Source organism: Struthio camelus, chromosome 2 (assembly GCF_040807025.1).
Source record: "Struthio camelus isolate bStrCam1 chromosome 2, bStrCam1.hap1, whole genome shotgun sequence".
Lineage (NCBI taxonomy): Eukaryota > Metazoa > Chordata > Aves > Struthioniformes > Struthionidae > Struthio > Struthio camelus.
In genome coordinates this window covers 74,882,825-74,894,421 of record NC_090943.1, presented here as the reverse complement: position 1 = coordinate 74,894,421, position 11,597 = coordinate 74,882,825, and the positions used below count along the sequence as shown (strand labels likewise).

Genomic DNA, 11,597 nt, shown 5'->3' with positions numbered 1-11,597 from the left:
ATTCCCATCAGGGCCAGGTATGCATATTCCATTTTGTCAACAATGTCTAGCTGCTTCCCGGACAGTAGCTACTCAAGGTTAGCATAACTGAGATAAGTAGATTTAAGCGGCCCTTAGGATACAATGAGTTGAATCCTGCCTGGGCATCTGACCCGTGCTTCCGACCCTTGCCTCCAGCCGCCTCCCATTGGTGACCCCTCCACGTGGTTCCTGGGGGTCCCCATGCAGCTTGGAATGTATGTCCTTTATTAAATCTATCCTGTTTAACCCCTCATGAACTCTGAGTGTCTCTCTTTGCCGGTATCTGACCCTCTCTTGCTCAACTTCCAGTCACAACTCTGACGATGCCTCCCATATTCCTGTAATAATTAGAAACACATAGCTAGAAATTGTGCAGTATGACATATGACATCTTCACAGTTACTCACAAAGGCATTCAATAACTAAGTATGTTACCGTCAATTTTATCAAAGATTGTAAATGAATGAAAAAGAATGTAAGTGGAGGAAAAGTCCTGAAAGAGGAGAAACGAAAAATACTCAGAAAGTCGTAAACTAGTAACTAACCTGAGGAACCTAACTACACAGAATCACAGAGCAGTTGAGGTTGGAAAGGACCTCTGGAGATCATCTAGTCCAACCCCCCTGCTCAGGCAGGTATAGCCAGAGCAGTTTGCCCAGGATCACGTCCAGGCAGCTTTTGAATATCGCCAGGGGTGGAGACTCCACTACCTCTCTGGGCAACCTCTTCCAGTGCTCTGTCACCCTCACAGGAAAGAAGTTTTTCCTCATGTTCAGATGGAACTGCCTGTATTTCAGTTTGTGCCTGTTGGCTCTCATCCTATTGCTGGGCACCACTGAGAAGAGTCTGGCCCCATCCTCTTTACACTCTCCTTTCAGATACTTATACATATTGATAAGTCCCCTTTCAGTCTTCTCTTCTCTGAACTGTCCCAGCTCTCTTAGCCTTTCCTCAGATGAGACATGCTCCAGTCCCTTCATCATCTTAGAAGCCCTTTGCTGGACTCACTCCAGTAGCTCCACATCTCTCTTGTACTAGGGAGCCCAGAACTGGACACAGCACTCCAGGGGTGGCCTCCCCAGGGCTGAAGGGGGAAGGATCACCTTAGAGGGGCAGGATCACCTCCCTCCACCTGCTGGCAACACTCTGCCTAATGCACCCCAGCATACCATTGGCCTTCTTGGCCACAAGGGCACACTGCTGCCTCATGCTTAACTTGTTGTCCACCAGCACTCCCAGGTCCTTCTCTGCAGAGCTGCTTTCCAGCAGGTCAGCCCCCAGCCTGTACTGCTGCATGGGGTTCTTCCTCCCGAAGTGCAGGACCCTGCACTTGCCTTTGTTGAACTTCAGGAGGTTCCTCTCCGCCCACCTCTCCAGCCTGTCCAGGTCCCTCGGAATGGCAGCACAGCCTTCTGGTGTGTCAGCCACTCCCCCCAGTTTTGGATCATCAGCAAACTTGCTGAGGGTACACTTTGTCCCTCCATTCAGGTCATCAATGAATACATTGAACAGGATTGGACCCAGTTAGCTACAGGTCTCCAACTAGATGTTGCACCACTGGTCACAACCCTCTGATCTCTGCTGTTCAGCCAATTTTCCATCCACCTCACTGTCTTCATCTGCTTGCCTATGGGGATGTTATGGGAGACAGCGTTAAAAGCCTTGCTGAACAGGCAGACAACATCCACTGCTCTCCCCTCATCTACCCAGCTAGGCATTCCATCAGAGAAGGCTATCAGGTTCGTTAACCATAATTTCCGCTTTGTGAATCCACGCTGACTACTCCTGATCACCTTCTTGTCCTTCACTACAGAGTCCTGTCTATTTATCAGTGTAAAGAAAATGCAGTCTTTCACTTGTACATTTTTTTTAACCCAGAGCTGATATAATGCAACTCCTACCAGTACCCTAAAGTTGCCTATATCTGATACTTTGTGACTGATTTACCACTGGGATCTTTTTCCTCATATTCAGTCAATATTTTTTTGTCTAGATTTCTTTCCTGTCAAGTATTAGTATTTAGTCTTGTATCTAAGAAATAGCTCTCTTCCCTTCTTAACAATGTTTTCTATTTGCTAGCGGGGTATCAAGCCTGCTTTTGAGATGCTTATTTGAGACATAATAAATAGAAAGTAATTTTTTTTTCTTCAAAAATAAATTACTGGATCCAGGAACCACTTTACAGTCCTGTTTTTATATTCAGGTTTGGAACTTCTTTCAGTACTGAGAGGCCTAACGTTGAATGAAGGTATCTGTATAAAAAAAGAGTCATTATGTTCAGTAATACAATGTCTCTTTGAGTAAGCCCATGGCCTTTTTACTCCAGCAGATTGTATTACAGGTGTCAAGTTCAGCCCACTTGGTTTCACACAGACTGTGTCAGTAACTGCTACAGCCAGTCTTCTGGTTACAAGTGGAGATGTTACTGCCAGTTGCCTGCTATGAGAGAGGAATGTAGCCTAGATAGATGCTGCATGATGACAGAGAGGAAATAATACCAGTCACCTGCAATGCCACTCTGTGCCCACTGCATCAAGAGAGATTCAGTTATTTCCTACAACTGTTTAACCTTGTTACATTTGGTGGTAGAGCAGTTAACTAAAATCTCCACATAAATTGTTACCTACACTTTGTACATGAACATACTGAACAAAAAAAGAACCAAAATGTAATTTTTTTAAATGTATATTTACAAAGAAATTAAGAAAGTTTCTCCACTATCTTTTTTAGGAAATGAAGTCACACATAACAGGAGAAGACTGTTTTATAACAGTTCTATATGCTTTACAGTATTCCTCTTCTCCCTGTAGCTCCCAAATTCATTAGATGTTTGTCTTTATGGACTTAGCATAGGGAACTGCGATTTTCTAGTACAGTCCTATAATGCCATTTGTATGTCCTAATTGAAACCTGTGAAAGCTCCAGATTTGATGACTAGAAGTCTGTTACTTTTCATATCAGGTTTACTAAGTTATTGTGTGCAAGACATTGACAAAGAGTAAGGAACACCAATATTATCACACAGATAAAAAAGGCTGCCATTATCTAATGGATGGCAACCCTGATTCAAAACCCACTCAAATAACAGGATTCTCTTTGACTATTGAAGGCTTTGGATCAGGCTCATTATGGTCCCTGGTTCTTTTGGGATTGATTACATATCATATAACTTGTGCAATAATCCTCCATGATCAAACTTATGTATAGTGGGTGTGGCGGTATGTGTGTATATATATATGTATATATGTATGTACAAGTAAAGCCTCCTATTGATATTAATTCAACATGCTTTTTAAAGAGAGCTTGAGAAGATGTGTCAGGAAAATATCAGAGAATTTATTTTCTGCTTTAGCAAGATGCCCTTCTATGGTGTGCAACAATATTCTACCTGAGTTATATAAAAATTGCTGCTAATACAAAATTTGGGTGTAAAACATGGTTGTTACTATTCAAAATTGCATTTCTGAATATTCTGGGTTATTTTGTATACATCTTCTGGAATGTATATCTGTTATCATGTCTCATTTTAGAGCTTCTCCTTCAAAAATATAATGCATAATCAGCTTGATTATGTGACAAGCTGTTTTATCCTTTTTTCTGTCCCCCGGCTAAGCAATTTTCTGGGTCACGTTTGCCTAAGACCTCCCTTTTTAACAAAAAAACTCACAGATATTTTTGGGGAATTTCTTTCAAGAAGCAATTCCATTCATTGTTTGGAAAGCTAATTATGATGTGGTATTTCTAAATAATTAGTTTTTTTTTTCTTCAGAAAATCAGAAATCCACTTAGGCAGTGGAAATGGAAGCCTTCCATAGAATATTTAAAATACAGCCCATAAAAAAAATGGAAATGGTTATGGTTAAGATTTGTCTAGTTGAATCTCTTTCACGAGCACCATTCAACTTTCAGTCTTCAATGAGAAGAATTAAAGGACAAATTGTGTCTAAAAGGGAGACTTCAACCACCCTGACATCTGTTGGGAAGACAGCACAGCTAGGCACAAAGAGTCAAAGAGGTTCCTGCAAAGCATTGATGATAATTTCTTGACCCAGGTGCTGGAGACGCCGACGAGGAGAGGGGCAATGCTAGACCTTGTACTAACAAACAAAGAAGGCCTAGTTGGAGAGGTGAAGGTTGGGGGCAGCCTTGGCTGCAGTGACCATGAGATGGTGGAGTTCAGGATCCTACGAGGAGGGAGCAGGGCAATGAGTAGGATTGCAACGCTGGACTTCAGGAGAGCTGACTTTGGCCTCTTCAGGGACCTACTTAGGGGAATCTCATGGGGTAGGGCCCTAGAAGGAAGAGGGGTCCAAGAAAGCTGGTTAATATTCAAACATCACCTCCTCCAGGCTCAAGAGCAGTGCATCCCTCTGAGGAAGAAGTCCAGCAAAGTGGGCAGGAGACCTGCATGGCTGAGCAAGGAACTCCTGGCAAAACTCCAGCAGAAGAAGGAAGTGTACAGAATGTGGCAAAGGGGACAGGCCACTTGGGAGGACTACAGGGACGTTGTCAGAGCGTGCAGGGATGCGACAAGGAAGGCTAAGGCCCATTTGGAATTAAATCTGGCAAGGGATGTCAAGGACAACAAGAAGGCCTTCTTCAAATACATCAATAGCAAGAGGAAGACTAGGGAAAACGTGGGCCCGCTGCTGAATGGGGCGGGTGCCCTGGTGACAAAGGATACAGAGAAGGCAGAGTTGCTGAATGCCTTCTTTGCTTCAGTCTTCACTGCTAAAGGCCAGTCCTCAGGAATTCCAGACCCTGGGGACAAGAGAGGAAGTTGTGAGAAAGGAAGACTTTTCCTTGGTCGAGGAGGATCAGGTTAGAGATCATTTGGGCAAACCTGACATCCACAAATCCATGGGCCCCGATGGGATGCATCCATGAGTGCTGAGGGAGCTGGGGGATGTTATCGCTAGGCCACTCTCCATCCTCTTGGGAAGGTCCTGGAGAACAGGAGAGGTGCCTGAGGCCTGGAAGAAAGCCAATGTCACGCCAGTCTTCCAAAAGGGCAAGAAGGAGGAGCCAGGAAACTACAGGCCTGTCAGCCTCCCCTCCATCCCTGGAACAGCCCTGGAACAGCTCCTCCTGGAGGTCCTCACTAAGCACGTGGAGGTCAAGAAGGTGATCAGGAGTAGTCAGCATGGATTCACCAAAGGGAAATCGTGCTTGACCAATCGGATAGCCTTCTCTGATGGGATGCCTGGCTGGGTAGATGAGGGCAGAGCAGTGGATGTTGTCTCCCTGGACTTCCGCAAGGCTTTGGACACTGTCTCCCATCACATCCTCCTAGGTAAGCTCAGGAAGTGTGGGTTAGATGAGTGGACGGTGAGGTGGCTTGAGAACTGGCTGGATGGCCGAGCTCAGAGGGTTGTGGTGAATGGCACAGAGTCAAGTTGGAGGCCTGTGGCTAGTGGTGTCCCCCAGGGGTCAGTCCTGGGTCCAGTCTTGTTCAATATATTCATCAATGACCTGGAGGAAGGCTCAGAGTGCACCCTCAGCAAGTGTGCTGATGATCCAAAACTGGGGGGAGAGGCTAACACACCAGAAGGCTGTGCTGCCATTCCGAGGGACCTGGACAGGCTGGAGAGGTGGGCGGAGAGGAACCTCCTGAAGTTCAACAAAGGCGAGTGCAAGGTCCTGCACCTCGGGAGGAAGAACCCCATGCAGCAGTACAGGCTGGGGGCTGACCTGCTGGAAAGTAGCTCTGCAGAGAAGGACCTGGGAGTGCTGGTGGACAACAAGTTAAGCATGAGGCAGCAGTGTGCCCTTGTGGCCAAGAAGGCCAATGGTATGCTGGGGTGCATGAGGCAGAGTGTTGCCAGCAGGTGGAGGGAGGTGATCCTTCCCCTCTCCTCAGCCCTGGGGAGGCCTCACCTGGAGTGCTGTGTCCAACTCTGGGCTCCCCAGTACAAGAGAGACATGGCCCTACTGGAGCGAGTCCAGCGGAGGGCTACCAAAGATGATGAGGGGACTGGAGCATCTCTCCTATGAAGAAAGACTGCAAGAGCTGGGCCTGTTCAGCCTGGAGAAGAGAAGACTGAGAGGCAATCTCATCAACGTGTACAAGTATCTGAAGGGGGAGTGTCAAGAGGATGAGGCCAGCCTCTTCTCCGTGGTGCCCAGCAACAGGACAAGAGGCAATGGGCAGAAACTGAACCACAGGAAGTTCCATCTGAACAAGAGGAAAAACTTCTTCACTGTGAGGGTGACAGAGCACTGGAACAGGTTGCCCAGCGAGGTAGTGGAGTCTCCTTCGCTGGAGATATTCAAAACCCGCCTGGATGTGATCCTGGGCAATATGCTCTAGGTGACCCTGCTTGAACAGGGAAGTTGGACTAGATGATCTCCAGAGGTCCCATCCAACCAAAACGATTCTGTGATTCTGTGATTCTGTAAAAATTTATTCTAAATATTTTAAAGCAAATCTATTCAACTGATAACATCTGCCTTTTTTATCTTGAAAATGTGCTTGAAAAGGATGCCACAGACTTACATTACATGCTTTACTATGGCAATCTTAATTTTTACTGAAGGTAGAAACCAATAATTCCAGAAAATTGTGGTGTTTGCTAATTAAAGGCAGTAAAAAGTTAGTCTCAGGAAAATGAAATCTGACACTGAATTTTAATGGATCCAGTCAGTAACTTTAGGAATGACATTTGTCCTTGATGATCCCTTCCTGTTGTAAATCAAGAGAAAGAAATTCCTGTGAGAAAAAAAGTAAGCAAGCTCAAGAGTTAATATTCCTCATGCATGGAAATTTCTAGGAGCAGATCACGAATTTGGAAAAGAAGGAAAGGCTGGATTTGCACTTGAGAAAACCGAGTATGATCTAAGGGAATGGAGTTGTTCCTAGCTGTTGTATCTTCTCTAAAGCTGACACATCATTTAAACTCATATTTTTGGTTTTGGTCACTACTGTGTTTTATTTATTTTCCTAGTGCTATTGCTCTGAGCCCTCAGGGCCTCCCTGGCCCTGTAGAGTTGTCAGAAAATTCCCAACTGTGGAATCTGATTTGCAAAAGTATTGAACGGTCACAGCCAAAGTCAACAGGTGCTGTGAGTGTTTAGCACTTTCTACATCTTTCACATTAAGATACTTGATCACTGAAGCACTTAAAACTATGGTACTTTCATTATCCTTTCTCTTCCTATGAAGAAATTGTCACCCAGAAAAGGAATATAACAATACCCCTTTAACTAACAGTGATATTATGAAGAAAAATATAATTCATATTTCTGAGACATTCAAGTATTGTGACAGTGAAAGTTTCAATAAAAAAAAAAAAAGAAACACTATGAAAAAAAGGATATTTCTGTGCTGGCTAAGAATAACATACAGCAAATTAGGCCTAGGACTACAACATAACTAATGAGGAGAAATAGAAATACTGAATAGTTGCCTCATTCACTAGGCACTATTCATCCAGGTTGCTTCTGGAGGCAAGCATCCTATGGTAAAAATAGCAGGTGGTAATTCTAAGTACAAGGTAACTTCATTAATGATTGCTTCATAAGGCATATATACATGGGTGACAAATAAAGAGAGGATAAGTCCAACAACTACATGAACAAGATTCCTAACTTTTGGGTACCTGGCTTTGCTAGTTTAACAAATTTTTACCAGCTCTTTTAAATAGAATTAAATTGTATATAATTAAATTTTAAACTTAACATATAATATGGTTACTACTTTTTATAGCCTCATGCAGAATGACCCGTGTTTCTATTAATACATATTCCTTTACACCAACAACACTCCACCTGATAAAAGACAGCATAGAACTTTGATTTAATGTACAAACATTAGATTTCTTTTCAATATGCATTCAATTAGCAATATATACACAGCATATGTCCAACTTTGTATTTTCCTTAGAAAACAAGAAAAGAAAAATGAAACTAGATATGCTGTGTAATAGGTTGGAATAAGCACTGCAAGAAGTGAAAGCATATTTGCAACCCTACTATATTTTCACATTATTCTTTAGAGAAAATTTATATAAATATTTATATTAAACACTCTTTCTCAGTTTTTCACTGGGGTTATATTTCCTTGGTCTGTATCTAAAAGCTTTGCAGGCATAACTGTGTTGAATAGAGAGCACTAAGACATCTCTGCCTGAAAAAAAAGCTGACTTGTATACAGAGTTTACCACTGGAAGAACTATTTTGCTAATAAGAACTTTCTCCAATATCTTACTGGTGAAGAGTTTTAAGCCAGAGACATCCTTTGCCAGTAGAAGTAGTATCTCCTTTATGGGAATTTGGCAATGGAGCTCCATTGGCAGATCTAAATTGGGACGTATTAAAAATGTAAATTAGGCTATAAAGTGACCTCTGAAGTAGGTTTAGGTGTCATCATAACCTTTTCTGATGTTCAATGACTTGAGTTCTTACACCTCAAATATTTTACCAAAGATTATTTTTAAATGTATTTTTGGAAAGTAAAGCAGTCATTTCCTGGGAAGGATAATGAAAACAGCAAAGATAGATAGATTTCAGATTTCAGTAGAGACACTAGATATGAAGACTGGCAGTTGGTACCTATCCCCCATATTTAATTGTTGAACTGTCTCTTGGGCCCATTTAAGAGCTACTAGTCCTGAATGTTTTTTTCCACCCTTGTAACATCATTGACCACCAGGATTAATTCTCCAGAATGCATGTGTTCCTAAAAGGTGTATTGGTGCTGCTATAATTATCTTGTTAGAAAAGGGAGCTAATTTAGCTCTAGCCCAGCTTAGCATTAGTGCCTAAAGTAGATGAAGCCTGCAGGCCGCAGAATGAATTGTAAATGAGCTCGAAAGACATTGCTGAGGATGCAACTGCAAAACTAGCTAGAACCAGCACTCAAAGATACAGAACACAGTGGACAGAGGTAACGGTTTACCTTTGGATAAGATAAAGCACTATGAAGCAAGAACATAGCAACCATCCCGGGATGTAGACATGAACCAATCAAGAGGAAAGAGACCATCGACTTAGTAAAGAAGACTGGAAGAGACTGTCACGAGCAGGTGGGGAAATAAGACTGTAAGGAGTATAATTACCCCCAAATTTCTTTGTTCGGGGTCCCTCCCCAGAGGCACCCAGCTTGAGCTGTTACTTTACTGTACCATCATTTAAATAAATAATTAATTTCGTTGCTAGACATATATGAGACTCTGCTCCTAGGAAACCTAGGGTTGAACTATTTCCATAATAATCTGATATTCTAAATTTCTCATACACTATCCTATAGACATTTCAGTTTTCCATTCTGTTAAACACAGAAGATCCTTTAATATAAGGTAACAAAAAAAGCCAACACCCCCCCCCAAACAAAAAAAAAACCCAACTTTTCTTGGGTTAGACCTAAGGTCCAGCATCTTGTATGAACACGTACTTAGTCAGACACAACACTTACGGAAAGTATGTAAGAAACAGGGCTTGTCTAGGCTTATCTGTCCTAATAGGGTTACCACTTTACGTGTTTGGCCATTCATCCACGTTTGTTTTACAGTATCCTCAATGGCACTTTCAAGTCCATATTCCCTATTGAATTCTCCCATTTGTCTTGGTTTTGGAAGGTGTCTGAGGGGGCAGTACCAGAACATTGCAGCTGGGAGGTTGGGGGGGGGCAGGGCGACCACTCAGGATTACCTGGTGCTAGCAGCCCCCCACAGCGTATTCCCTCAAGCTGTCTGGGAAGACACCACCCCACAACAGTGGCCTCAGGCCACTAGGACCAGCCCCACAAAACCCTGCAGCATTGCCCCTTAGTGCCCTTGCACTCTTAAGCATGATGTGCACCTCCACAACTAGGTGATACAAGCAGGGCCCAGGGCCTTCCTGTTTACAGGACATCAGCAGCATCAGCGCATCTATCAGAAGAGTAAACCTCTCATGTTGCAGAGGAACCCCTCACCCAAATCCATCTCAGAAAAGATTAAACATATGACCATTATTTCAGTCAGAGCCTGCTTTGTTCCCACAACAAATCAGCTCCTGCAACATGTCCCTGTTTTTAGGCTGTGCCTGACCTGCTGCTGCCAGAGCCCTTACCCTGACCCTGGCGGGGCACACTGAGGAGGGGATTGCAATGCAACCTGACTGTGCTGCACAGCCATCCTCAGGAGCTCCAGACAACACTGGTCAATTAAACTATGCTTTGATGACTGGACCCACATGCATTTTCGTACTGGGAATTATTTCTTCCCTTAGCAGCTAGCATTTCTGACAGTATCTAATATCTGATCAGGTGCATCCTCCTTCCTCTCATATCTACTGGGCCCATAGCCATGCCCAGATGTAATGTTTTTGTAATAGGTTACAGCTCAGTCAACAGTCAATGTTCATGAAAGTACAGGCACAACAGGAAAGAAAAGCCACACTGAAATGGTTTTAGGGTCCAAAATAATGCCTGTGTTTACACAGAGCCTGCTTCCCCTGCAAACCTACAACCTTGCTAGTCTACTGCTTCTCTTCCTTCCCTTTTCTCTACACAGCTACACAGAGCTGTCTTCTTCCTCTACCGCAGGCTTTCCAGCTTTTCCAGTTCAGAGTAGCCTAGATTATTTCAGGATAGCCCAGTTGTTCTTTGGGACAGGAATCAAAGAACACCTGTTTCACATCTCTGTGAGGGTGACTGAGCACTGGAACAGGTTGCCCAGAGAGGTTGTGGAGTCTCCTTCCCTGGAGATATTCAAAACCCACCTGGATGCGATCCCGTGCAATGTGCTCTAGATGACCCTGCTTGAGCAGGGGGATTGGACTAGATGACCTCCAGAGGTCCCTTCCAATCTTGGCCATTCTGTGATTCTGTGATCTCCTTTTCTATGCCCTAGCTTTCTGTCAATTTATACTTTAGCCTGACCTCTGCTCCAGGGCCTTCTATGTGTGTGGCATAGAGCACCTGGAGGTTGGATGGATGCTTGAAAGGTCCCACTGACATTGTTACACAGCTCATAGGGTAGCAGGTTGTAGGTAGCATGCCACTGGAAAATAACAGTTTTTGAGTCCTTGAAACCAAATGGCTGAAACAATTTATAGTATAGGCCTCTTTAATACATCAATGTACTGTAATACCCTAATGATACCATTTTTAGGGCAATTACTATGCAAATAATATTAGAACACCATTGCAGTCTTTTTTTATCTGTAAAATATAGTTTTGTTTCAATTTCTTGGGCTGAGAAGGGCAAAAATTTATTAATAAATCAAGAAATAAAAATGTAATGGATGCAATTCTCCAGTCTGCTATGATCCCATTTTTGTCTTGAAAGACAGATATACTCAAACATATTCAGATCATCCCATGGGATCATCTGGCCATTGTTCAGTTGCAAATTCCAGTGATTTCTATGGCAGTTATTCTAGGACATCATAATAAACTATAATATTAAACATAAACTATATTATTAAACAGGCTGTACCAAGTGACTTAATTTAAGTATGGTTCTTTATCAGTGGCTTTACATGTGACTGGTTCAGTCTATGGAAAAAGATGTTAACAGCTGTCTCTAAGGACTAACAGACCTGGAACTTTCAAAAGAACTGTCACTGAGCAGAAAGTGACATCAAATATCCAA

The 11,597-nt window shown here is 43.1% G+C and overlaps 1 long non-coding RNA gene across 1 annotated transcript; it reads right to left on the bottom strand.

The window, feature by feature from the left end:
* Positions 1-4,462: 4,462 nt before the first annotated feature.
* Positions 4,463-4,989, bottom strand: LOC138066390 (uncharacterized). Its single transcript, XR_011139823.1, has 3 exons — positions 4,865-4,989; positions 4,706-4,782; positions 4,463-4,583 (listed from the first exon to the last, which is right to left on the bottom strand). It is a non-coding gene; the product is annotated as an uncharacterized lncRNA (long non-coding RNA).
* Between the last annotated feature and the right edge of the window lie 6,608 nt (positions 4,990-11,597).